The sequence below is a fragment of the Penaeus japonicus genome, unplaced genomic scaffold (assembly GCF_977035675.1).
Source record: "Penaeus japonicus unplaced genomic scaffold, GWHDUDI00000001_assembly GWHDUDI00000028, whole genome shotgun sequence".
Classification (NCBI taxonomy): domain Eukaryota; kingdom Metazoa; phylum Arthropoda; class Malacostraca; order Decapoda; family Penaeidae; genus Penaeus; species Penaeus japonicus.
In genome coordinates this window covers 23690279-23714674 of record NW_028234430.1, presented here as the reverse complement: position 1 = coordinate 23714674, position 24396 = coordinate 23690279, and the positions used below count along the sequence as shown (strand labels likewise).

General features: G+C 50.8%; 1 protein-coding gene and 1 long non-coding RNA gene across 20 annotated transcripts in view; both read right to left on the bottom strand.

The window, feature by feature from the left end:
* The window catches only part of LOC122251860 (dystrophin, isoforms A/C/F/G/H-like), a 1045059-nt gene that overhangs the window by 20151 nt on the left and 1000512 nt on the right, over positions 1–24396 (bottom strand). The gene's annotated exons all lie outside the window — the stretch shown is intronic.
* LOC147468535 (uncharacterized) overlaps positions 10123–24396 on the bottom strand; it is a 22021-nt gene continuing 7747 nt past the window's right edge. Inside the window, exon 2 of the long non-coding RNA XR_015192453.1 lies at positions 10123–10343. This is a non-coding gene — a long non-coding RNA (uncharacterized LOC147468535). The remainder of the gene's footprint in view (positions 10344–24396) is intronic.

The following is a 24396-nucleotide window of genomic DNA, read 5'->3' as shown; positions in this document are numbered from 1 at the left end:
TTAACATCACACTCGCAACTACACACCTCCAAAGCAAATACATCCACACGTCACATACCTACTAGCTTCCACTGCAACCACCCTCCCCCATTCCACCCTCAGCACTACGCCAACCACTTACAGATTCGCTACAGTGCCGCCACAGTCCACACTTCCAAATTAGGAAAACCATCTCTAGTCTCGGTAACTTCTGCAGCTCTGCCGGTGAAGGGTTGAAATGCCACAATGGCCTTACCTGAAACCTGTCGCACTAACGAGTTTCTCCTCATTTACTTAAAGGAGGCAACGATCCGCCCCACCTAACCGCAGTGGGCGCTGTTACCGCCAATGCACAGAAACATTTCCTCACACATGGCCAGCCAGCCATCAAATGCGGAAGTACGTTACCGTAGATTTTTGCTTGGTTGTGCAAATGTGTGTTATTCGAGGTCATTTTGTCTGAATGCCTTTTTTAATGTGACATGCACGTAGACTTTATTCATGGGTGCCGTAAGAAAATATATTCAACAGATTAACTAAATAACCTTCACGTAAATGCACGCGCATGCAAATGAGAACAAGCCATAAGCGACAAATCACGCAATCAAGGCCGGAATAAATAGACTGATAAAAAATCCTAGATAGACTAATAGGTAGATGTATTTAAAAATAGGCAACCAGATAGACAGAGAAAAAGCGGAAGAAAACCCATCCGGCCCCGACAAGCAGACAGACAAGCAGAGTGTGATCCCAATCCCCCTGGAGCGTCCACCCTCGACCGCCACGGGAACAAACCGCCGCGGGCAACGCCGCCTACGCGGCCTCGGTGGCTGCCCACTGTTTGGCCAAGGCTTTACGTCTTGTTTAAACAGACCACGAGGAGCTTCCGTGGGGATGATACGTCTCCTGCCATAGCGAACGCTGGAAGGGGATGGAAGGGGAAGGCTGCGGGGACGGTCGGAACAGGGAGCGGGGATAAATATGTGTGTGCGTGTGAGAGAGAGAGATAGAGAGAGAGAGAGACAGAGAGACAGAGAGAGAGAGAAGGAGAGAGAGAGAGAGAGAGAGAGAGAGAGAGAGAGAGAGAGAGAGAGAGAGAGAGAGAGAGAGAGAGAGAGAGAGAGAGAGAGAGAGAGAGAGAGAGAGGAGATAGAGAGAGAGAGAGAGAGAGAGAGAGAAAAGAGGAGAGAGAGAGAGAGAGAGAGAGAGAGAGAGAGAGAGAGAGAGAGAAAGAGGGGGGGGGGAGGGAGGGAGGGATGGAGAGAGAGACTAGTAGAAAATAAGTAAATCAAAAGAAAAGTGAAAGGAAAGCAAGACACAGAACGGAGAGCCAGTGGAAGAGGAGTAGAGGGGCGAAGATAGAGAAGGAAGGGGCGGAAGGGGGAGCGACAAGAGGCGGAAGATGACCACGAAGCTTCTCGAGAAAGATCAAGGGATCAGAGAAGAGAATGCGAGAAGGGGGAGAAGAGGAACGAAGAAAAAAAGAGACAAAGAAACCCAGAAGGGGGACACGTTGTAAGTCGCTCAACCTAAATAAGACAAAAGCAAAGATCGAGACAGTCGGTGGGAAGAGGTAGGAGGATGGGAAAGCAGGGAAGTTGGGGAATGGGAGAGGTGGGGGGAGGGTTAGGGGAAGGGGAAGGGGAGGAGGGGGGGAATCGAGAAGTAGGGGAATGGGAAGCAATGAGAGGGTGAGGGAGCGATACGGCGGAAGGGGAAAGGGGGGAAAAGGACAGAGGGAGAGGAAGGGGGAGGGGGACAAAGGGGAAGGAAGGAGTAGGATGGGGCCAAGGGTGAAGCGCTGGCTAAATGGCTATAGGAGCCAGCGGGCCACCATTATCTGATAAACCCTCTGCAGATAAGAAAGTGGTTGGAAGAGAACAATGCAAAAATCAGCGTGTGTGGCTTCCCAGACCCAGGAAATGAGAGGCAGGAAGAAGATATGAGAAGGGTGAGGGGAAGAAGGGGATGGAATAATGAAAGGAAGGTAAAGGCAAACGAAAGAGGAAGGAGAGGGAGAGAAAAAAATTGAACAGGAAAGAGAAAAGAGAGCAACAGGAAATGACATGAGAGAAAGAGACATATATATCTAAACCGAGACGTGGGTTCAATATGGAGAAGAAAAGTCATGGTCAGGGGGTTGGCCGAGCGAGAGAGGAAAATGGATCGGTCAGCGAAAGGCAAACCGTGAAATATAATAACCACAAAGACGAGGAAACAGGACAGAGGGTGGCGAGTGGGGAAGGGGAAGGGGAGGGGGGGGAAGGGAGGGATGGGGAAGGAAGGGGGAAATGACCACTAAGCACCACCTGGGTCGCAGACAAGTGGTTTCGAGCTGTAGAGATAGAATTAATGGGGGATACAAAGAATAGGAAAATAAACGTCGACATAAGAAAATAATCTATTCAGATAACATCAACCCGATAACATTTCTCCCCAAAAATGCAAACAGGAAAGACAAACAACGAGTCCATGCCAGCGGAGAACACATCAAACTCGCTCCTAAATAAACAAAGAAATTCTCTGAACGCCGAACATAAATATACACAAAAACAACACGCAAAAAGAAGGCAGACGGCAGACAGGAGAGGCAGCCTCACTTACAGATAGCCTTGCATGTCCACGCATGAACGCAAACAAGGGCCCGGCAGGTGTACTCCGCGCTCACCTCCCGTTGGTCCAGGTGTTTCCAAGACTCTTGTTTTTGCCGTTGCACGTGACCGGGTATATATCACCACCCCCTCGTCCCGCTTTAATGTTTTTTTTTATCATTTTTATCTCTTCCTTTCTCTCTCTCGCCCTATCTGCTAAGGAGACCTGCTTAGAGAGAGCGCGGACTTCCACTGCACGTATGCAAGTCACGCACCTCCTACAGAGTCTTTTTGAGTGTCCCGCCAATCATCTCCAGCCACAGGATGCTGTCGGCGAGGAGGACTCTCCGGCACATGAATACACAAATGAGACAATGCCCAAATGTCGGTTCCAATGACTTCATAGATGCGTTGCCTGAGTGAGGACTGCCGGGGGACGTGAAGAAAATAATCGCTTCGACGTCTCAATGGTTTACGGATTGACATGATCAAGGAAGCATAGCTTTGTCACTGCGACGTAGGACTGCGATATCGACTCTGCAACATTGCTTATCCAAGTCCCAACTAATATTTACAGAGCCAACAGGATACGCTCTGAAGGGATATCCTTGCCAGGAACAGATTTACAGGAAATAACTCCACATTCCGCATCAACCCCCAAGAGCAACGGGCAAGATTTCCGGTAAAAAGCCTCGACTATAAATGGCGTACATTTGAACGACTTAACTCGGCAGCTACAACTTTTAACTCATGACAGAGAAGAAAATTATTCTTTATTTGGACACATGACTAACAATTAGCGGTTACCATGGTAACTGACTTCTCTCCTCACTTAGCTAATGGTGATGGATGCGCGTCACCTCCGAGACATGTGGCTCTTTCTTTATTTACTTCATTACACGTAGAACATTTGCAGAGACTACTGAACAAATAATAAACGACAGTAACATAAATTCAACGAAGACTAACATCACTACAACAATATAAAATGTATATGATCTCTCTCTCTCTCCCTCTCTCCCCCCCCCCCTCTCTCTCTCTCTCTCTCTCTCTCTCTCTCTCTCTCTCTCTCTCTCTCTCTATATATATATATATATATATATATATATATATATATATATATATATATATACACACACACACATACATATATACATACATATACATATACATATATATATACATACATACATACATACATACATACATACATACATACATACATACACACACACACACAGACATATATATATATATATATATATATATATATATATATATATATATATATATATATATAAATTCATATATATTTCAAATTAAACAAAAAAAAACAAACGCACACACACATATGTCTGCCTGTCTATCTCTCAAGTACAATATCTATAAATATTAAAGCAACTTAAATCCCATGAAATGCATTTCAGTAAGACAGGAAGGCCATCATCTTCATTTTAATCTTCCAAATCCAAGCACACCGAGCAATGGCGGGATTTCCTGCACACTTCCCGGTTACCGTGTGGAGGAAATAAGTTTGTGATGTTAGTCTCCCCTCGGATGCTTATTTACTGGCACTGTCATTAGACTCCAAGTTTTGCTTCGTCGCGTTTTCTTTAGCACAACCCCCTTTTTTGCATTTTCGAACTTGTAAATATACACAATACATTCTTTCTCTCTCTCTCTCTCTCTCTCTCTCTCTCTCTCTCTCTCTCTCTCTCTCTCTCTCTCCTTTAGATGATAAAACACAACAACGAGAGATCCCTTCTAGCAAATATCAATCTATTCCCAGGAAAAGGAAAGAAAACGAGAGAGATACCCATGCGCATATACCAAAAGGAGAGAGAACAAATATTGGGTTTCACTTCTAGGGCTGTTCCGACGAATGTTTAGAGGAGCTAGAAGGGTTGGGGGAAGCGTGAGAACAAGTACACAGTATTGCATAATAGCAGAACACTTGTGGCAACACCCACCCGCACCGATCCGCTAGTGCCGCCCTCACGAAAAAAATAACACAAACACTCTCACTTTACAAATAAGCTTACACAAATATATATGCATACCGACGAACATACACGCACACACACATACCTCATTAGGAACTATAAGAGACGTCATCGCACTATTTTCATATCAAGAAATATCACTTAATCTACATCATGTCAACTCTTCAGTCACATAACACTAATCCAGATGTTAACTCCATGCATGATATATATGACGTAATGTGCATCTGACTACGAAGAATTTAAAATTCACTGATAAAACTAAACACTAACAATTACCTCGCATTCCACGTATGACTCCACCCCTTTACATATCAAGATTCAGTTCATGACCACGTAATTCTAGTAAAGACAAAAAAAAACCTTCCTTTTACTCCCCTTTCTGCTTATGTATTGCCACATAAACAACTGGAGACATTGGGATCAGAATCTACATAATCTTATCTCGATAAATCTCAGCGAAACTGCGTAAACAGGGTCGCATCAGCAGCCATAAGGAACCCGGAGCGGGATCAAAGAGCAGCAATAACTTTGTTTACTTTAGTGCTTGGAGGGATACTGGGAGTCCTTTTCATAGTCCCCGCAGAGATTCCAGAATATTCAAGTTTTTCTGTCTTCACCAAAGAGATTTCTACTGATTACGGGTCACTCGGCAGCAGTTTCCTGGCCTCCGTCCAAGTCTACTTAAGGAGTTCTGCTTGCTCTGGGCAGACTTTCCTTACGTTGCAAAGTGCGCGAATTTATTCACATAAAATCCAAAGATGCCATACTGGACACCACACCCATATTACGGAGAATCAATGTGTAATACGACTAAACTTGAAGGAAGGATACACTTCCTCTATTAGAAAAAAATCAAGCGGTATAACAAGTCTTCTAATTTTGGAAAACGTGCTCCTGGAATGCATGGAACCTGGAACAGATTCAGTGCACATACACACACAGGGATATAACAACAGGCTCTTCGAGGAGCTTACAGCGGTGGATCCGAGAAGCCGAGACAGTAGGAGACAAAAGGTATACTAACCCAGGTAAGCCAGTAGGGATCCACGGGGGAGCCCGGGGGCAGGTGGTAGCCCTTCTCGGCCACCTCCCGGTACACGCTCTCGTGGCGGGTGATGGTCACGTGGCGCCGCCCTCCTGCCCACCGTCCCCCGCTCTCGTCGTCGCTGATGGAGAAGTTGCGGGTGACTAGCGCCCCCGCCCGACTGCTGATCCTGGGGGAGGCGGGCGCGCCCTCCGAGCCCGCGGGGGACGGCGTGGAATGGTGCCCCGTCAGATTAGGGCTGCCGGGGCACAGCAAGACATTTCCACTGCCTGCCCCAGGGAAACCGTAAGGGGGGTTGGGGTTGCTGGGGCTGCGGGGAGCCACGGTTCTCGGAGCCACAGGGAGGCCCGACGCGTGCAGGGCCCGCGGGGTGCCTGGCGAACGCTGCTGCTGCAACCCCTGCAGCCCCATGGCGGGCCGTGGGCTGTTTGGTGAAGGGGGAGGCATTCCTGCACCTGCCGCAGGAGGGCTGGGCGTAAGTGGAGGTCGCATGCGGGGAGCCCGCGGGGGCCGCGGCGGCAGACGAGGCAAGGAGCTGTGCGACCCAGACTCGTCGTCCGACGTGGATGCCTGCCGGAGGGGCGAGACTCCCGCCCCCAGGTGCCGGCCGGTCGCGTCCCCCGCCAGACCGCGAGAGTTGGCGCCGGGGAGGGAGTTGGACTTCTCTTTGTGTCTCTGTCTAGACTTGTCGAACGGAAGAGAAGCTGAACTTCTCTCGCTTCTCACACTGCGCAGCGTGGAGTCCCTGGAGGCAGTCAGGTCACGGCACAGCCCGAACCTCCAGCTGCTCGAGATGTCGCAGTTGCTGCCATCGTACGACCGCTCCTCCTCCGACTCGGCCAACTCGTCACTGGTGATGCTTGACTCCCGGATGGCGCCGAGCCCCTGCCGCGTGAGCTGGCGTCTGTGAATGGCGGCCTGGAGCGCCAGCGACCTCTGTCGGGGCACGCGCACTGCCTCCTTCTCGTTCGCCCTCCGCCCGCTCAGGGACTTGAGGATTCCATTCGTTATGACGCCAGGATGCTTGCACGCGGGGGAGATGATCTGGCTCTGCTTGCACATGTAGCACGAGCCCTCGTCCTCGTCCTCGGCGTCATCGCCGCTGCAATAGTCGCACTCCTCGCCGCAGTCGTCAGTCTGACAGTAATCGTCGTCGTAATCGTTGTCGTCCGATGTCGTGCACAGATCGAACTCGTCCGTGCGACAGCCTTCCCCGGCGTCCGTCCGGAAACCCTCGTCCTCGAGATCGCGATCGCTGGCGTCCCGCTCACTGCCGCAGCTGGAGCGATCTGTTTCCTTCCGGCCGCGACTCCGCTTGCGGGCGCTGGCGGGAGGGCGCGGAGACACTTGCGTGTAGTCTTCCCTGTCGCTGGCGTGACATTGGCCACACTCACACATGCCTCCGTCCATCCCGCAGTTGTCGTACACGCTGCTCCGGCGCTCCTCATCGGACGCCGTACTGGTGCCACGGCTTCTCATGTGCACATGGAGGTTGTCGACGCCCAGCTGGTCCTCCGAGTCGGAGAGGTGAGCCTCTACTTGCTGGTCTCGATACTGAGGTGCCGGCGCGTGGCCCCCGGAGAAGTTGGAGACGCCCGTGGGAGGCGGGGGATAGTCCGGGGGCTGGGGGGGTGGAAGGGTGTTGAGTGCCCGCGCGATGTCCTCACACGCTGCTCTTAGTCTGTTTTTTTGTTCGATATCATATTCTGCGTCACTGTCTAACAAATCTCCAGGCTCAAGGTTGAGGTAATGGAGACACGAGATCTCGTTGCAGCACGAGGAGCTCTCCAGCGCAGTCTCACTGTCACTGGCGCTGCACCGGTCGCAGCCGCTGCACCGCCGCGAGGCACACGCGTTCCCGAGGCTCTGCTTGTGGCCTAATGAGGTAGTTCTCAGCCGTGGTCTCGGGCAGGCGCAGGACAGCTGCCTCTCGCCGCGAGGGACGGGCTCGATCTGGACGCACTGTTCCGCGCAGTGCCCGGTGCTGGTTACTGCGGCACTGTCTACCGGCACACAGCACTGCCGAGAGTGGCACTCTTCTATGCTGCAACGCTTTGCCAACCTAGCGTGGCCGGGCCTGACGTCGTAGGTGCCGCAGCAGGGAGCCTCACCCGTCAGTGCCACCAGGAGGCCTCCTTGGTGCTCCTCCTCCTGGGACTCCCCTGCGTCCCTCCGGAGGAGAGGTGGAGAGAGGTGGCGGGCGCCTTGGGTGCGGTCCTCCCCCGCGCCTCCTGCGGGTGACAGTGCGAGCTGGTGACACAACTGGTCCTGCGTTCCGCAATGAGCGTTGGCGGAGGGGCGCTGCACGTGTGGATTTCCATGTTGTCGAGGCGGTTGCGCGAGTGGAAGTGCTGGCAGGGGGGGCGCGGGTTGACTCTCGCACTCACGCCCCGCCCGCCATGCCACCTCTTCGCCCCGTGCCACATGGGGACTCGTCTGTAAAACACTTGGGCAGGACGACACCATCACGTCCTCCTCCTCCTCCCTTTTCTGCTCGCCTTTATTTCCGCGCCGATACTTACTGGACTCGTACATTAACTTGTTTACTAAGTTTGCAGAGTGCCCTTTCATGCATGGCGGTCGAGCATGGGACTTCTCGCCAGGAGGGGACGAGGGCGGCGTCGGGGGCAGCTGGGGAGAATGGGGATGGAGGTTGACCACAGCGGTGGAGTCTACCGTGGTTCCACCTTCCAGGTTTGTCCCGGGTGTAATATCACACTCGGCGATCACATTTCCACACTTGGGGCCCATCCTCGCGGCGGTGGGAACCGTCTCACTCTCAGTACTACGGCCTGCACTTCTGCTTACGTCTCCTTCCTCGGGAGTCGTCGCAGGATCCCCCTGCTCATTCGTCGGCGTGCCGTTCTTTTCCCCAGAGATCCTCGTGCACCCGATTACCTCTGAGGAGACAGGAGCTTCACTTGCCGGGATGGTGGTGTCAGGCTGCCGGGCTTCGTTCTCGACAGGGGGGCAGTAGCTGTCACCTGCGACCTCTTCCTCTCTGTTCCCCTCCCCTTCCTGCTGGCCTGCATCCACACTGCAAGCTGGTTGCTCATCAGCTGGCTCATCCCTTGTCTCAGAGGGTGCCGACTCTCCCTTCTTGGAGGAAAGCCTTCCCTCTGGTCCCTCGCCCTGGCTAGGGGTGGTGGGGCCTGCGGGGGGCGAGGAGAGGAGGGGATCAGCCGTGTCACTGCCATCGTCCGAGGAGAGTGACGAGAGGAAGTTCTGTCTCAGGAGATTTATCTTCTGCTTGGCTGCGTGAATGTCGATGTCTTCCTTGTCTGCTTTCGGGGATAGTAATTGCTCGTTTGGGCTGTCACGCTTACAGTTGACTTCTGAAATCTTCTCTCCAACACTTACACAATCTCGTATTTTCCTTACGTCTTTTATGCCGGAATTATTATTGTTTTTCTCTCTATTTTCCGAGCTAATCTCTCCTTTACCATTCTCAACACTTAAATTACTAGGCGAGTCACTGTTGCCACTGTCTTTACTACCTCTTACATCACTATCTTTATCACTGGTTTTATCACCACCATCGTCACCGGAAGGCCTTGTCGCGTCCCCATCCACGACGCCGTCAGTTTCTTCCAGTTTCCCTGACAGATCCTGGGCTCTGACTTCGGCGACGTCGCCAATGGTTATGCTGGCGTCGGGGTGGGGGGCAGGCAGGACCAGCTGCATCACAGACACGTTTGTTTGGCTTGCGAGAGGAATGCACGTGTCAGGCGCGCCCTGTTCCTGACACGAGTTCACTTTAGAGGCCACGAGGACCTTGGGCACGGACACTAACGCGGGCCCCTCTAGCTTCGACCTGGGGTCACCGTTGGCACTCTGTGGGGCAGCGTCCAGGCTCACACGGGACTCGTATACCACCGGGCGAGGCGTGGGCGGGCAGGTGCCCTCCACGCCCACTTTTACTAGCTTATGTTCGCTATCACGCACGTCTTGTATGTGGCACGATCCATTGTACACACAGCTTTGGTATTGCACACTATCACTATCACTCTTTACACCGTTAGTATCCTTCCCCTCTCGGATGGGGGGCGTGGCCGGACCCTTTAAGGAAAGGGACACGTCCTGCCCGTCTGTGGTTACGGGCGCATCCTGTCCGCTCGGGGCAGGCGGCACTTCATCTGTCAGTGAGACCCGCTTCAGTTCCTTCTTGAGGAATGCCTGCGAGCTTTCGCTGACATGCATGCCTCCCTCACCCCCTTCGTCGGGGGAGCTGCCCAGACACCCACTGTCCCCATCGGAGGCAAAGAGGTCCTCCCCCGGGGGCACGATGAGCGTCATTGCGGGCGGGGGCACGTCGGGTCACGTGCAACTACGTGGCTCACACTCTGACAAAGGCCCCGCCCACACCTTGCTGCCCGAGGGATAGCCCTCACCTCCTCCTTCCGTAGGGCCGGGGGTCCTAGGGCCGCTAGGTGTGCCGCGACCCCACATAACTGGCTTTGGCACTCCTGACAGCTGATGGGCCAATAGTGGTCTTCCTCGTTAAGCCTCAGAGGCACTTTACTACCTGAGAGTATATAATAGTCTTTCAAGCGAGCTCACAAATAGCCTGTTTCCATATCTGAAACAGTACTTTTTTTCTTTTCACATATACTTCTACATCATTCATTCATATCCATCAGATACGATATATTCACGACATTGCATAAATTTCCTTGCAAAGTTGCGCCGCACTTGGTACATGACCATTTGTTGTCTGATCACCTGGAAATTCAAGAAATCTTAAAACTCATCACAGACGCCAAGAGATGGCCGCAATGGCGACATGCGGCCCATTCATCATCCAGTGACATAACGCACTTGGCAGATGCACGCTATTACTATGTTAAACAGCTGCATGACACGGAACATGACGCGTTGCTTGGCCAGCGGGACAGTATTCGCTTGCTCAGATTCCTATAACACGATTGACGTCATGTATATACTTGTCGAACACTTGCACTTTTCGAGTTGCAACAGGGACCGCCCACGTGTCCTCAAGGATACTCGGGGAGGCCCCCCTGTCACACCACTGCGGTGTTGGCGGTCGTCCAGGGGCGGCGACGTCTCCCTGACGCCCCCTCCCCTGCCATACATCCACAGGGCATTACAGCATTACTTCACGATTATCTACCTTCACTTCGTTACGCGATCAAAATAGAGATTTTTTTCTCCAATATACGACCATAAAAGAAAATGATCAACGCGAAAGAAAAGGGAAGACGATCCACGTGGTAAGAGGCTGGCGAGGTTCCTGTCATCCCCACCGCTGTAAGGAGGGGGGGGGGAGCCTCCCCTCGCCTGCCTCATGGGCACAACACCCATCATTTGCATAGTAAAAAAAAAGCATGTGACATTTTTCAACTGCGAGGTCACTGTCATTAATTATCAACTTTCCCGCAACGCCCACTCTCTTCTTGAATATTCTTATTAATGCATTCATTTATTTATATTTTCGCTCATGAATTCTGTTCCTGCTTTTCCCCCTGCAACATTGCTCCACCTCCCTCAACATCTTGGCACGAGGACAGAAGAGACTTGGCAACCGGATGATGGTCAAGACATCCATAATGCGAGAAAAGAATAGGTAAACAGATGCGCGAAATGCCCTTCATCCTATCCTTGCTCATGCTCATCCCCAACCCCACCCCTCCCCCTTCCCTCTCTCCCCCACCTCTCCTTCCTCCTCCTCCTCCTCCTCCTCCTCCTCCTCCTCCTCCTCCTCCTCCTCCTCCTCCTCCTCCTCCTCCTCCTCCTCCCGCACCCTCCGCTTGGTATCACACTGCAAGTGATACGTGTTCGAAGGGAGGGGGTGGGGCGGCAGGGGAGGGTGTATAGGGTTGGGGGGATTTCCATTTACGTCATCCACAACTTTATACGATTGAGGTTTGGTGAGGGCGAGTTGGGGCGAGGGTTGGGGAAGCAGGGGGGGTGGTGGGGGTGGCTGGAAGGGGAGGTCTGATTCAAGTTTTCGTACAGGTTTACACAGTGAGTGGCAGGGCAAGGCAAGGTGAGGAGGGACCCAAAGCAAGGTCAAAGGCTTGGCCAGGGGCCCTATGCACCTCATATACAACTCGACACTAGGGCAATAGGCCAGGCGAGGACATTCCCACGCCGCGGGCCAGGCCAAGCCCATTCTCATTCCGTCGCCTGGGACAACCTCGGTCCTGGGTTGCGTAAGTGGCTTTAATAACCCTCCGCCCACACACGGCTTGCGCGGTAATAAAGTGATAATAACCTCTATCGACACCTGTCATGGGTGAAGTGCTGGGAGTGGTATAAAGTGGATTGCAAACAACAATGCAAATGCATGATCACTTAACCACCGCTCTCCGCCCGGCTATAAAATATTCCCCAGGCATACTATAGATGAATGCGATTCCAGCAGCGTAAAATTGATACATCAAAAGCCATGATGCTAATGAAGAGCCAATTACAAAGGTGTGGATAATAATTTCACTATGATTCAACAACCATCTCCACCCGCCAGCAACAGCCCAGTCATCCGCGTGGGCAGCGCACTGTGGCCGACGGTAGGCAACCCCCCCCCATCCCCCACCCCCGATCCACGCTGCCCCATCTCGGCTTCATATGCCTTCGCTCGCACACCTTGTCCTGAGATCCTTCCGTTTTCCTCCCACTTTTCCCTCACTATCTATTTTCTTCGCCTCTTCAGTCCCTCTACTTCCCGGCCAATCAGAGAACACGCGACGACGCCTCTCCGTTTCCCTTCGTCTTCCTTCCGAGCACACTGTTTACGGCGGCCGACCTTTGCGCTGTCACAGTGATTCAACCTCTACCCGTGAATCTTAAAAGCTTCCGCGAAGGCCTTGCGAGACGCCCCCCCCCCCCACTCCGCCTTCCCCTCCCCTCTCACCCCCCCACGGCTCGACCTTTAGAGCGTCCGTCACCTGTAAACACCCGTAAAATCCATTATGCATCCCGGGACCCCTAGCGTTTAACAGCCTCGTCAATAGTACTTCGCTTCTCAAAACGTGTGTTATTAACACTTCCCTGCACCTTTTGCGTCACCGGGACAGACCCGATCTACCTCCTTTCCCGTTGCGTTCTGTTCTAAATCCCATGCTGTGCGGAATCCCCCATCCCTTCATCCTCCCGCACCTCCTTCCGGATCCATGATATCAAAAACTCTCCGTAGGAACGACCGCCTTCGTTCTAGACTCAAAAAAACTCTCACTTTTAATCTAAATACTCTTTCCTTTTTGATACGCTTCCTCTCGTCCAGCCACCTCTCGTTCCCTTCTGGCTCCTACACCAACACCTCTCCATCTCTTGAGCATCCTCTACCTTGCTCTCCCAACATCTCGACCTGAAGGACGCAACGCCTAAAGGCCAGCCACCTGTCGGCGCTCCTACTCTCCCCGGGGAGTAGAAGTGTCAGGTAAACAACGTAGAGCTCGAGTTGGCTTCTTGTAAACAAAATAATACTTTCAAACTTCACAGGAAGCCCTTCACCCTCATTAGTAACGCTAATAGGGCCTCACCTCTTACCATCAGTTCGAAGCATAAAGGTCTGTGACATGTTTGTACATTGCGTTTTAGTTTTTTGTGCTAATAAAAATGAAAATCTTAGCCGTGTCGTCCAAAATAACAATGAAAAGATGGAAGGAGAGAGAGAGAGAGAGAGAGAGAGAGAGAGAGAGAGAGAGAGAGAGAGAGAGAGAGAGAGAGAGAGAGAGAGAGAGAGAGAGAGAGAGAGAGAGAGAGAGAGTGAGAGAGAGACAGATATAGATAAATAGATAGACAGATAGACAGATGGAGAGTAAAAGCAATCTAAACCATGCCAAGACTATAAATCTCGTCAATCTACGGGTGAGCACATGTACATCAGAGTCAGATCCGTGGGCGATAAACAAAGCGTCACAACAGCGGTCCGCGCAGCCACTAACGGAACGCTGAAACATCCTAAATGAGGATGGCGTGAGAACAAAAAACATGACACAAGTATTCTAATTGTGAAAACCCGAGAAAAACACCCTTCCCCAGCCTCTAAGGCGCGGCCAAGTGTTCAAGATAGCAGCCCGGCGCCGCGCCTACCTGGTAGGCCTAAAGAGGGCATGCCGCAACCCCTGCCCGAGCCCAGTACAACACTCACACTTGCCAACACTAACGTGCCTTCTCCCCTCACCCGCGGATTACATAAATTATCCGTAGACCTAAAGAAATACTTGTATTTAGACCTTTTAAAACAACATTACGTGCCTATCTATCTTTCTGTCGCTGAAAGAAGTGAAAACTTTTATTCACCAAGTCACGGCAAACTGCCCTGAAAGCTACAAACTGATTTATATTTTCTATTAATTTCCTTTGGTTTTAGGATGAAAGCAAGTATTCTCTGCTGTACTACAAGCTACGTCTAGGAAGACTGGCGCAAATAGAAACGGCTGAAGACAAATATCAACAATAAAACAATCTAGTGATGACACGTACTAATGTGATAATAAAACCTCAACAGCCAGAAACTGGTGCATGGAGCGTCGGGCGGCCTAAGCGAGAGCTAACAGATGGCGAAGAGGCCGCCGAGCACAAGCAGACGCCGGCCGACCCAGCCATTAGGCGACAGGTGGTGTCGTGTTGATAATGCCAAGAGGAAGCAGCTATGCAGCCTTTTGGCAGCATCCCAATCGAGGGTCAGAACATGGCAATTCCCATCTCCGCTTTCGTATGATGCAACCCCGACAACCCGGTCCACGTCTGCCACGGCAACATGCAGGTATCCACACGGGGCTAAAAGTAAAATGCTGCCAACCGTAATGGCAAGCGAGAAAGAGAGCTTCATCCGCAATAAGGAGTGGATGTGTTCGCGTATCCGTAGCAACAACAGGAAGATAAAGCCGCCGCTGTCCCATTTACCTGCCAGCTTACACGGGTTCCCCAAGACACATCCCCATGTTGGTCTTTATCTACCTGTAGGGAGAAACTCCTTATCTCGAACCGCTTCCCAATTACACGGTGTAAGGCAGGTGATGGGCCCAGATGACTAGATGGGCCGCCAATTAGTGACGTGAAGCGGAATAGTATCGAATAAAGTAAAAACGTAAGACGAAAGAAAAAACAAAACAAAACAAAAACAAAGCACAGATCAAAGCCACCATGTGTCCCCACGAACTAGCATCAGCCACGGAAAGAGCTCGTTAGGGTCTATGCTGAGCAAAATTAGCATATCTGTCCCGGTTTGTTCGCTATGCACGCGGGATATGAGGTATGACAGAGATTAATAAACATCCAACCTTCCCTCTCTCGGCTCTCCTCAATGACACCCATCACATACAAATGGGTTTGTCATCGTCACAAGGCACAGCGCATCAGGAGCCGCTTCCTCTTCCGCGTCACAGTCGAAAGGCAGATGCACTCGACATCACAATCATGTGCCTCTCTCTCACATATGCTTGAGATACAGAGAGAGAAAAAAAGAGAGAGAAAGAGAGAGAAAGAGAAAGAGAAAGAGAAAGAGAGAGAGAGAAAAGAGGTGATTACAGAAAAATAAGGAGAGGATTGGAAAGGATAGGAGATAATAGAAAAGAGAAGAGGAGAGATGAAGCAGTGACGTTGCTTGCGTCCTCCAACTGGTACCGACCACGTGAAGTGTTCCCAAACAGGTCTGCATTCAACCTTCTTTCACCTGCATTCCCAGAACCCCTCCCCCCAAACCTCGCTCCCTGTCACACAACCTCTACTACGGGAAAGCGGTCTCCGCGGCTACGCGTTACACATGTAGTGACATCAACACTACAAAACCAGAATGTCCTGGGTACATAACTAAGCCATTATAGCGGTATCAATTTCACCACCGTTTCGATTTTTTTCTCTTACCACATCAAAGTATATTCATATAATTTTGTTATATTATCATGTAATATCATTTTGTCAATATTTACATACATCATCGAACAGAGTTTAAACTGAAGCAAAACCCTATTGGGTTAAACTTACTCCAGTTCCTCCAACCACAAATCTGCGGTTGCTTTCATTCTTCCCCCTTTTTTCGAACGTGGCAGATTAGCCGTATCGGATGGTGAATTCCCTGACGTTTCTCAAAAAGATCCGACCCGAAACGAGTCTTACCGGGGTATTTGTTTACATTCCGACCCGCCATCACGCCGCGGGATCTCGCGGGTCAGCGGCAGGACGTCGGTCTTGTGGGACAGTCCCACCAGCCTTCTTTAAGCTGCTAATCCTCGCTCGACGGAAGTCACTCTTTCATAAGCTTCATAAGCTTGTCCTAAGGTGTCGAGTGTGTCAACTATCTCGACGTTAAATCTCACTCTAACGATAATCCGCATTACACCGCCGCAGTCAACGGGGATTCCCAAAGACTGAGATTTACCGCCAGGCACATGTCGGTAACCGGAACAACAAATCTTTCAGTATACTGAAACAAACAAACATCTTTCTGTTTCTAGAGTAGCCAGGGCTTACGTCCGACTACTGCGGTGCATATAAGGTACTTGCGAGGTCACTGTATATTATGTCCATAAATTATCATACTTGATATCAACCTCTACGGTGAAGTTGTGGTAAGTTAAAGACAGTGTTGGACCTACTCTGTCTAGTCATAAAACAAACACACACACACATACAGAGAGAGAGTGAGAGAGAAAGAGAGAGAGAGAGAGAGAGAGAGAGAGAGAGAGAGAGAGAGAGAGAGAGAGAGAGAGAGAGAGAGAGAGAGAGAGAGAGAGAGAGAGAGAGAGAGAGAGAGAGAGAGAGAGAGAGGGAGAGGAGAGAGAGAGAGAGGAGAGGAGAGAGAGAGAGAGAGAGAGAGAGAGAGAGAGAGAGAGAGAGAGAGAGAGAGAGAGAGAGAGAGAGAGAGAGAGAGAGAGAGAGAGAGAGAGAGAGAGAGAAAGAGAGAGAGAGAGAGAGAAAGGGAGGGATGGAGGGAGATAGATAGATAGAGAAAGAGAGAAAGAGAGAGTGAGAGAGATACTCTACCGGCCAGAGTTTGTCCAACTTTTTTTTTATCTTTGAAAACCGCAAATATTCTTACATGTAAAACTGTGACATCAAATACAAAAAGAAACTCTTGTACCCTTGTGGCGGGCCTTCTCAACACATCTACTTAATGGTTCCTTGAACAAAACAGCGACTTAAAAAAGGTGATAATGAGTTTACAATGATGATGAAGGAACAAGGCCGAGGTGTCTGGGGTGGGCTGGGGTGGTGGAGTGGAGGAGGAGGGACTGAAGGGCAAGACAAGTGTTATCTCACAACATAACCGGGAGTTCGGTCTTATTGGAGGGGGGTGGTCTAGGGTAGGGAGATGGGGGTGGGGGTGAGAAGAGCTGCCTCCGCCATCCCTGGGACTAGTGCATGGTCAGGTGTTCGAGCCATGCAGGCAGGCTTCATGATAGGATATCCGCGGCGTTGCATGTCGTGCATATTTATGGAGGGGCTTTTGACTACGAAGAATGCAAGTTTCATCGTCATAGGCATCACTTTCGCAACAGCTGGTGCATATTCCGTGGCAGTACGGTGTGCATAAAATATTCGGAGAGGAGAAGGTACTGAAACTAGTTTCCTTTTAAAGGCACGAGGGCGGTCAGCACCATTCATATGGTTGGAAGAAGTTTTGGAATGGCACCAAGAGAATACAGGGTAAGATCGTGCCCAAGGTGAGCACAAATGCACAGGTGTTCTGTGCCACAAAGTCGTTACCTTGGTGTCTGCGCGGCGCCGCTTATCCACCACAATCCATTAAACATGTCCTGCGCGTGGGTCTACTTGCCATGCAAAGAATAGGAGGTCACCAGTACCCTGACCCCCCCCCTCCCTTCACTTTAGTCTCGATGCCAAGTCCGGACGAGAGGTCCACGGGCCCTTACGATCCTCGGTAATCCTAACCTTCAGATGCGGATACATTTTCAGAAATCATTACGACAATGGGCGCGGTGAAAATCCTACCTCAAAAGAAATAAAGACGAAAACCCAGAAAAAAAGGGAATTTAGGGTCATAATTTACAGCACGGGGCTACTGTTCCACCGCAGATGGTCATGAAGGTACCAACAGAGGCCACATGCGACCAACACGGTTATCATCAGCATGCCAGACGGCGAGGCAGTGATACATTAAAAGCCTGGCACACCTGCTTAGCCCATTACAACGGACCATATGAAGATCTTAAATACTCGCCTTTCCACCGAGGGAGACGGCATAGAAGCGTGCATTAACATGTGGAAGAGGGAGAGAGGTGAGCCAGTACATGGTCGAGAACACACACATTCACCCAGACAAACACACACAATGCAGTTGGACATGGTGTCCCCCCCGCCGCCCATGTAACCTTTCCCCCTCGCCAGCTGACTTTGTACCGCCAGATAATTCGTTGGTGCTACGCAATACAAGTCCCATGAGACGCCGAAGCGAACCAGGGCGGCGAAAATAGTCTGGTGGGCGAGCCGCTGTGTTTGGCGTGATGATATATGTGCCGATGCAAAGCCTTCCCGCCCAGGTCACGTTATCACGGCCATGAGTCTCGCGAAGCAGGTGCGCATGCGCGGCCCTCTCCAATCGCGACTCTCAGCCCTCGACACGCGATACTTTCTCTAAAAATGACTGAATATAGAATCAAACTTGATCGGTCTGACCCGGCGTGCGAACGAGGCCTTCCTGAATACGTATGTGAAATCGCTTCCATCTCGACCGCCGCGGATCGTCTCGCGAAGGAGAAAAGTTCTTGGGGCTCATCTCTAACTGCAGCCCGCCGAAGAGCCTAATCAAAGCCAGCCCATCAAAGCGGCCCTCCGGCCTCGCACACAATACCTCCTGTGTGCCCAGACCTGCATGGTGCCTCTGGAGGGGGAGGGCTGAAGAGAGGACGAGGGGGGTGGCGGGATAGGATAAAAGTGAGGGAAAGAGGGGGTAAGGTAAGAACGGAGGGGAAGAAAAGGAAAATGAATGAAAGGCATGAAAGAAGAATGTACAATGGATAAAAAGTGAAAAGGCGCGAGAAAATATAATAAAAAGAGGGTAATACGATACTGAGTGGATAAAAAAATCTGAAGAATGGAGATGATCGTGGATAAAGAATCTAAAGAGACTAATTGAAGACCAGATCTCCGAAGAAAAAATGAAAAGAAAACCGAAAGAGAGGGAAGGGGGGGGGGGTAGCACGGCAAAATGTGTGCTACGTGGCGAACCAAAACAGACTATCTTCAGATCGACGCCATTGGGAAGCTAAAGGTTACGAGCCTACAAATCCCACTGTGGTTTGGGGACCCCCTCCCCCTCGCCCCTCACAACTCATTCTGGCCACACACACGTTTTCCCCCACCATGCTCATTTCATCCCGCTTCCCTGCTCAGCGCCGGGGACATTGCGTCACTTGGCTCGTACAAACGGCAGGGTCATAAAGTCATTCCGATGAGCGACGGCTTCTTCCAGGCATCCGAGCATCAAACACATCGCTTTTTTATCTATATAAAATTCTCAACTATTGCAGGAGAAATCACGTAAGGAGGAGTACCTCTTCCTCATGAATAGGGAGAATAGGGAAAGCGGAAGAGGAGAGCAAGGGAAGAGAGGAGGTGAGGAAGAGTAGAGGAGGAGGGGAGGAGGGGAAGAAGAGAGGTGGAAAGCTGAAAAAGGGATTAGAGGTGGAGGGGAGGAGACAAGGAGACGAGGAGACAAGAGAAGAGGGGAAGAAGGAGGGGGAGGGGGGTTCCACACTTTGGTTATTTGTCTGCGGTGAGAAGGCAAGGGGAGAAAGGTGAAGGAGAGGTGTTATTGAGGAGGGTTTATCACGAGTGATTGCAAGGCTTGGGGAGGGGGGGGGGGAGATAGCATAAGGGATCAGTCAGGAAAAGGTATGTGGGTGAGTGCGTGTGTGTAACTGTCTGTGTTTCATTAAGGCAAGTTGGGATTAAAAAGCGAATCGTCATCGTCTCCCCAAACGCTTGTCTGAAGCAAATAGCGTCTTCATTTTCCCCTCGTGGAAAGTTTAAACCAATTTAATAGTTTGAAGTATCAGATTATGTTGAAGGGCAAGGACTAGGTTTTTATGAAGAGAGCTCCAGACACGTCTGTGATGCGTGCATAAAAATAGTCCAAGCACGTTTACGGCATATGTGTTGCCCACGTCATAAGGGTGCGTTTAGGATATCGTGTACTTCTGGGAGTACTAGGTAGCTTCTGGTACTCACTCACGACCACACTGTTCAAGTCAATGCTACGTGCGTATAAATGTGATAGTATTGCATGTCATACACGATGCCACGAACCTCTCTTAAAACCACCCACGTGCTCCTAGATAAACAAACGAAATATCAACAAAATCATATTGCTTATTCGCCACCTTTTTTGACGACCGCCGTCATCACAAGGGCGTCCCCCATATGGCACATACGGCTCTCTAGCCCTGGCCGCCGCTGCCGCCGCCGCCGCCGCCGTAGCAGCAGCCAGGCCGTCGCCGGTGCGCCAATATGAGATTCCTGATCTCTCGTATTTCACGGCCGCTCGCCACACGGGGGTTCCGCCGGACCAAGACCAGCGCCCATACAGTACCGGAGGGAAGGTTATCCGGGCGCTCTCCTGGGGTAGCGACATAATACCCCAGCGGGTGGGATCTAGCTATCAAATAAAGAATATCAAATAAATCAAATCCCAGGGGCTGGCGGGGGAGGGGGAGGGGACAATGGGGACAGGGGTGCCTTTGCATACCCGAGTGATGGCGAGACGGACCGTGAATGCCGTGCGGGGATCACGCCTGCGGGACGGGGGATGGCTGGGCCCTTGTCAATAAAGCCGCATGAGGTCTGCATTATTCAGGGCCGCATCTCGAAAGGACCGCGGTGATTAAGGCGATCACGTCAGGCGGTATCTTATCTATGGCGACCACACACATACAGACAAACACACGTAACAGCGAAGTCGATTTTAAAATAAAAGTGTTTCGGGAAATGAAAATCCTACAAACTGCCACAGAAAATCAAGATTTCACGATGTGACCGTCGGAACCACAACACGTAAATACGCTTGTTGTGTTCCTCCCGTCTTATCCCGTCCCCTACGCGTACTCGAGACTGACTAACAATGAATTTTATCGGAGAAAAGAAAAATCGTGATGCAGCTTAGTCCAGGCCCTTCTTTACAGCGGTCTGGCTAGTTGGGTCTCGGGTCGCGGGTCGGTTTTCTTCGCGATGATTTTGGCTATTTAAAAAATAAAATTTCTCACGAGGCAAAGGAAGTGATCCAATTAAACAATTACACCAAACTTAATTGTCATTTGCAGGCGGACGTCGTGACACTAATGAAACAAATAAAAAAGAATGAGAGAAAAATTCTAAATGCTCCCAGCTAATTGCGAAATTCTGGACAAACAAAATCATTTCTTGAAGTAATTTTGCCTAATGACCTAATCAGCAGGGCAGACGGAACACAAATTGGATCCAGGTCCCACAGGCTCAGGTCAAAAGGACAGAGGAAGAGCACACGCGAAGCATGAACTAAAAGCAGGACATCACACAAGCCCCTCGTTCACCTATACTATTTCCCTTCCCCCCAAACTTCCCTTTTCCCTTTCTCCCCTTAAACTACTTGAAGCACGGAGCGAGTAAGCCATTTCCGACCAGACCCACAGGTGTCGAGTGGCACTTGATTGGCACCGACTTTCATTCGGTGAGGGTTGTGGTGCCAAGTGCCGCCGTGGAGGGGGAGAGAGGGTGTGGCGGGGAGAGGGGGGAGGAAGGTTGGGGGGTCGGAGTGTGTGTGTATAACCTGTGACCTAGATTTACGGTCCACGAACATATCTGGTAACGGAGCATACACATTACTCGTACACTTATTGGAGATTCGTGCAGGGGGTATTTCATCACTAGATAACTCATCTCTTGCGTGTAAACTGTTATTTCGACCAAGCGTGGAGAACCGTCAAGACTGTGCGAAGAAGTAATCAAACGCGGCGTGATGCATCTGACAGGTGAACACGAATCCTTGGGGGAGATACACGGCGATAGAGAGATCCCACGTCATCGCGCTAAGAATCTTTCCCCGGAGGATGAACATCGAGGTTAACAAAAGACTTCTTGAGGGATGAGTACGCCAAGGGTGCAGGAAGTCCCCTTCCTCATCCTTTTCGCATACCCATCTCGTACCCTTGAACCCTCATTACTATGTTCCACATCTGACATTCTCATCCCTTTCCCTCTCGCTGTCTCTTCCTCATTCCATACCTTCCGCACTTGTCTTGCGTCTTCTTCTCTCGCTGTCTCCCTTTTATTCTCGTTCCTTCTCCTTCCTTTTCTCTCTCTCTCTCTCTCTCTCTCTCTCTCTCTCTCTCTCTCTCTCTCTCTCTCCCTCTGCTTCACACCATCAGCCTTCCTCACGCTATGCTGCAGCTGGCTGTGTAAAGGCGGCTCTCACTACAATGCGGCTCATTAACATTATGCGGAGTTAACCGCGAGGCAATATATGCGGCTGTCATATCTCTCCGTGGGTTAACTACGTGCTCGTTTACCAAACAGTGAGAAAGGGTGAGAGGGGAGTGTGGGCTAAGGTGAGAGGGGGTTGGGGGTTAGGGTAACGGGGGGAAGGGGGGGATAGAAATGTTACTTAGCAGCTGAGTCGGCTTATTTCGGTAATAATGTTCCCGTGTATTTGACGAGGATTTCATCGTGGACTCTGCTCTACAAGAGGATTAATTTTATGGAAGAAGTCGCCTACGTATCTGAAAAGCGAGGCCCTTTTCATTGCACTTGAAAGGGCGAGACTATCTGCCACCACTGCAACGACGCATACTAAATCTACGTCTACAGCAAGGGCGTCTGCGTGGACTTGCATCGCTCCGTTGGGGGTGCACCGTGCAACGTTACGAATGCACGAAAAAGGGAAGAAGGGATGGGGTGGAGAGGGGGTGAGAGAATGAAGAAGGGGGGGCGTAATATGCTAGACAATGAGACCATCCATCAACAGGATGTGACCTCGGGGAAGCTGGCAAGACTGCAACACGACGAGAGGCCAAAACTTTGCTGCAACTTTTGGCGGCTGCTATGGAGGGAGAGGATGGGGCAAGGGAGAGGAGGGGACGAAGGTTGCATGTCGCAAATTGCAGAACATTTTGATTAACTTCAACTGTAAATCTCCAGCATTGTCGGTAGTCCCAATTTCTTCCCTGCTCCTCACCCACCCAGCAACAACCGAGCCTTTGAACTTGATGTAGCCTCCCGGGGTCCCATATTATTGCAATTGGATGTGACAAATTACGACCTCCCGCTTCAAGCTACCGGCCGCCATACCGAATTAAGCGCTATCGCCCTTCAATTGCCTCTAATTATCACGCCGCCATCATTACCCAAAGTGATTATTACGTCCCCTCGCGAACTTAATGTTACGATCTGTTTCCTGATACGGAGATAATATACGAGATCTCCCAACTGCCTCATCCCCCCCCTCCCCGATTGTTCTTCTCTCTTTATTCTCCCTCCCTTCCATACTCCCTCGTCTGCATCTCTCGTCTTTCGCCCTTCGCCTTTTCAATCGTCTTTTCGTCTCTCTCTCTCTCTCTTCTCTCTTCTCTCTCTCTCTCTCTCTCTCTCTCTCTCTCTCTCTCTCTCTCTCTCTCTCTCTCTCTCTCTCTCTCTCTCTCTCTCACTCTCCCTCTCTCTCTCCTCCCGGGTGCATTCGTCACCCCCGAAGACCGAAAGCGAAATAGGAGCGAAATAAGATCGGGAAAACGCAACGACCTCCGCGAACAATGGACGCGTTGCGAAGGTCGCGCACGTGACGTGTGTGGTAATCCAGGCAAGTAATCGAGCTTCGGTGGTAACTGTAGAGGTGGTATGAGTGATTCGACAGAGGGTAGGGGGGGGGGGATGGGTATGGGTGGAGGGCGGGAGTTATCGGGGATAGGGGATGAGGGTGGAGTGGCTAGTGTAAGGATAGGGGATGAGGGTGGAGTGGCTAGGGTAAGGATAAGGGATGAGGGTGGAGTGGCTAGGGTAAGGATAGGGGATGAGGGGGAGAGTGATTGTGGAGAGGTAAGGGAATGAGCGACTACGGATATTGGATAGAGTGAGAATGACACTGGACAAGGGATTGGGAAGGTAGTGGCTGGGGAGTTGGATAGTGATGAATGCGACATAATCTCCATACCCCTAACCCCAGTATGTCACCATCATCATAATCATCATCTCCCCTGCGTCACTCCCCCTCCCCTCCCCCATTGTCTAAAAGGCTCGGGTTGCCGCCATCTGTCAAAACGTAATTGTCTAGAACCACTGTGCATAAACATATAAACAAAGGTTGTAACTTCGAAGTGTTTCTCTGTTTTTTTTTTCTTTGTTGACCCAATGTACAAGGTATTGATTTTTCAAAATGTTTTTCTTCCGCAATGGTCGTTTTCTGGCTTCTGAAATAATGACCATTATTATTTTTTTATTTTCGTATTGTTGTTTTAGAGTGTCCGAATCGCCAAAGTTCCTCCGAAAAATATCCGTCTTGAAAGAGGTGCGTTGAGGGAGGAAGGGAGGGAGGAGAAGAGGGGGGGGGGGACTTGGCAACCGACTCGATGAGGAGAAAGAAAAAAAACAACTTAACTAACCTGCACCTAATGGGGTCTGACGGACCAATAAATTTCCTAAGTTGGAAAACCCAAAGCTCTAGAAAGAAGGGAAAGAGAGAGAGAGAGGGGAGGGAGAGAGGAGAGAGAAGGGAGGGAGAGGAGTGAGGAGTGAGAGAGGACTGAGGGGAGAAAGAGGGAGGGAGGACAGAGAGGGAGGGAGGACTGAGAGAGGGAGAGAGAGAGAGAGAGAGAGAGAGAGAGAG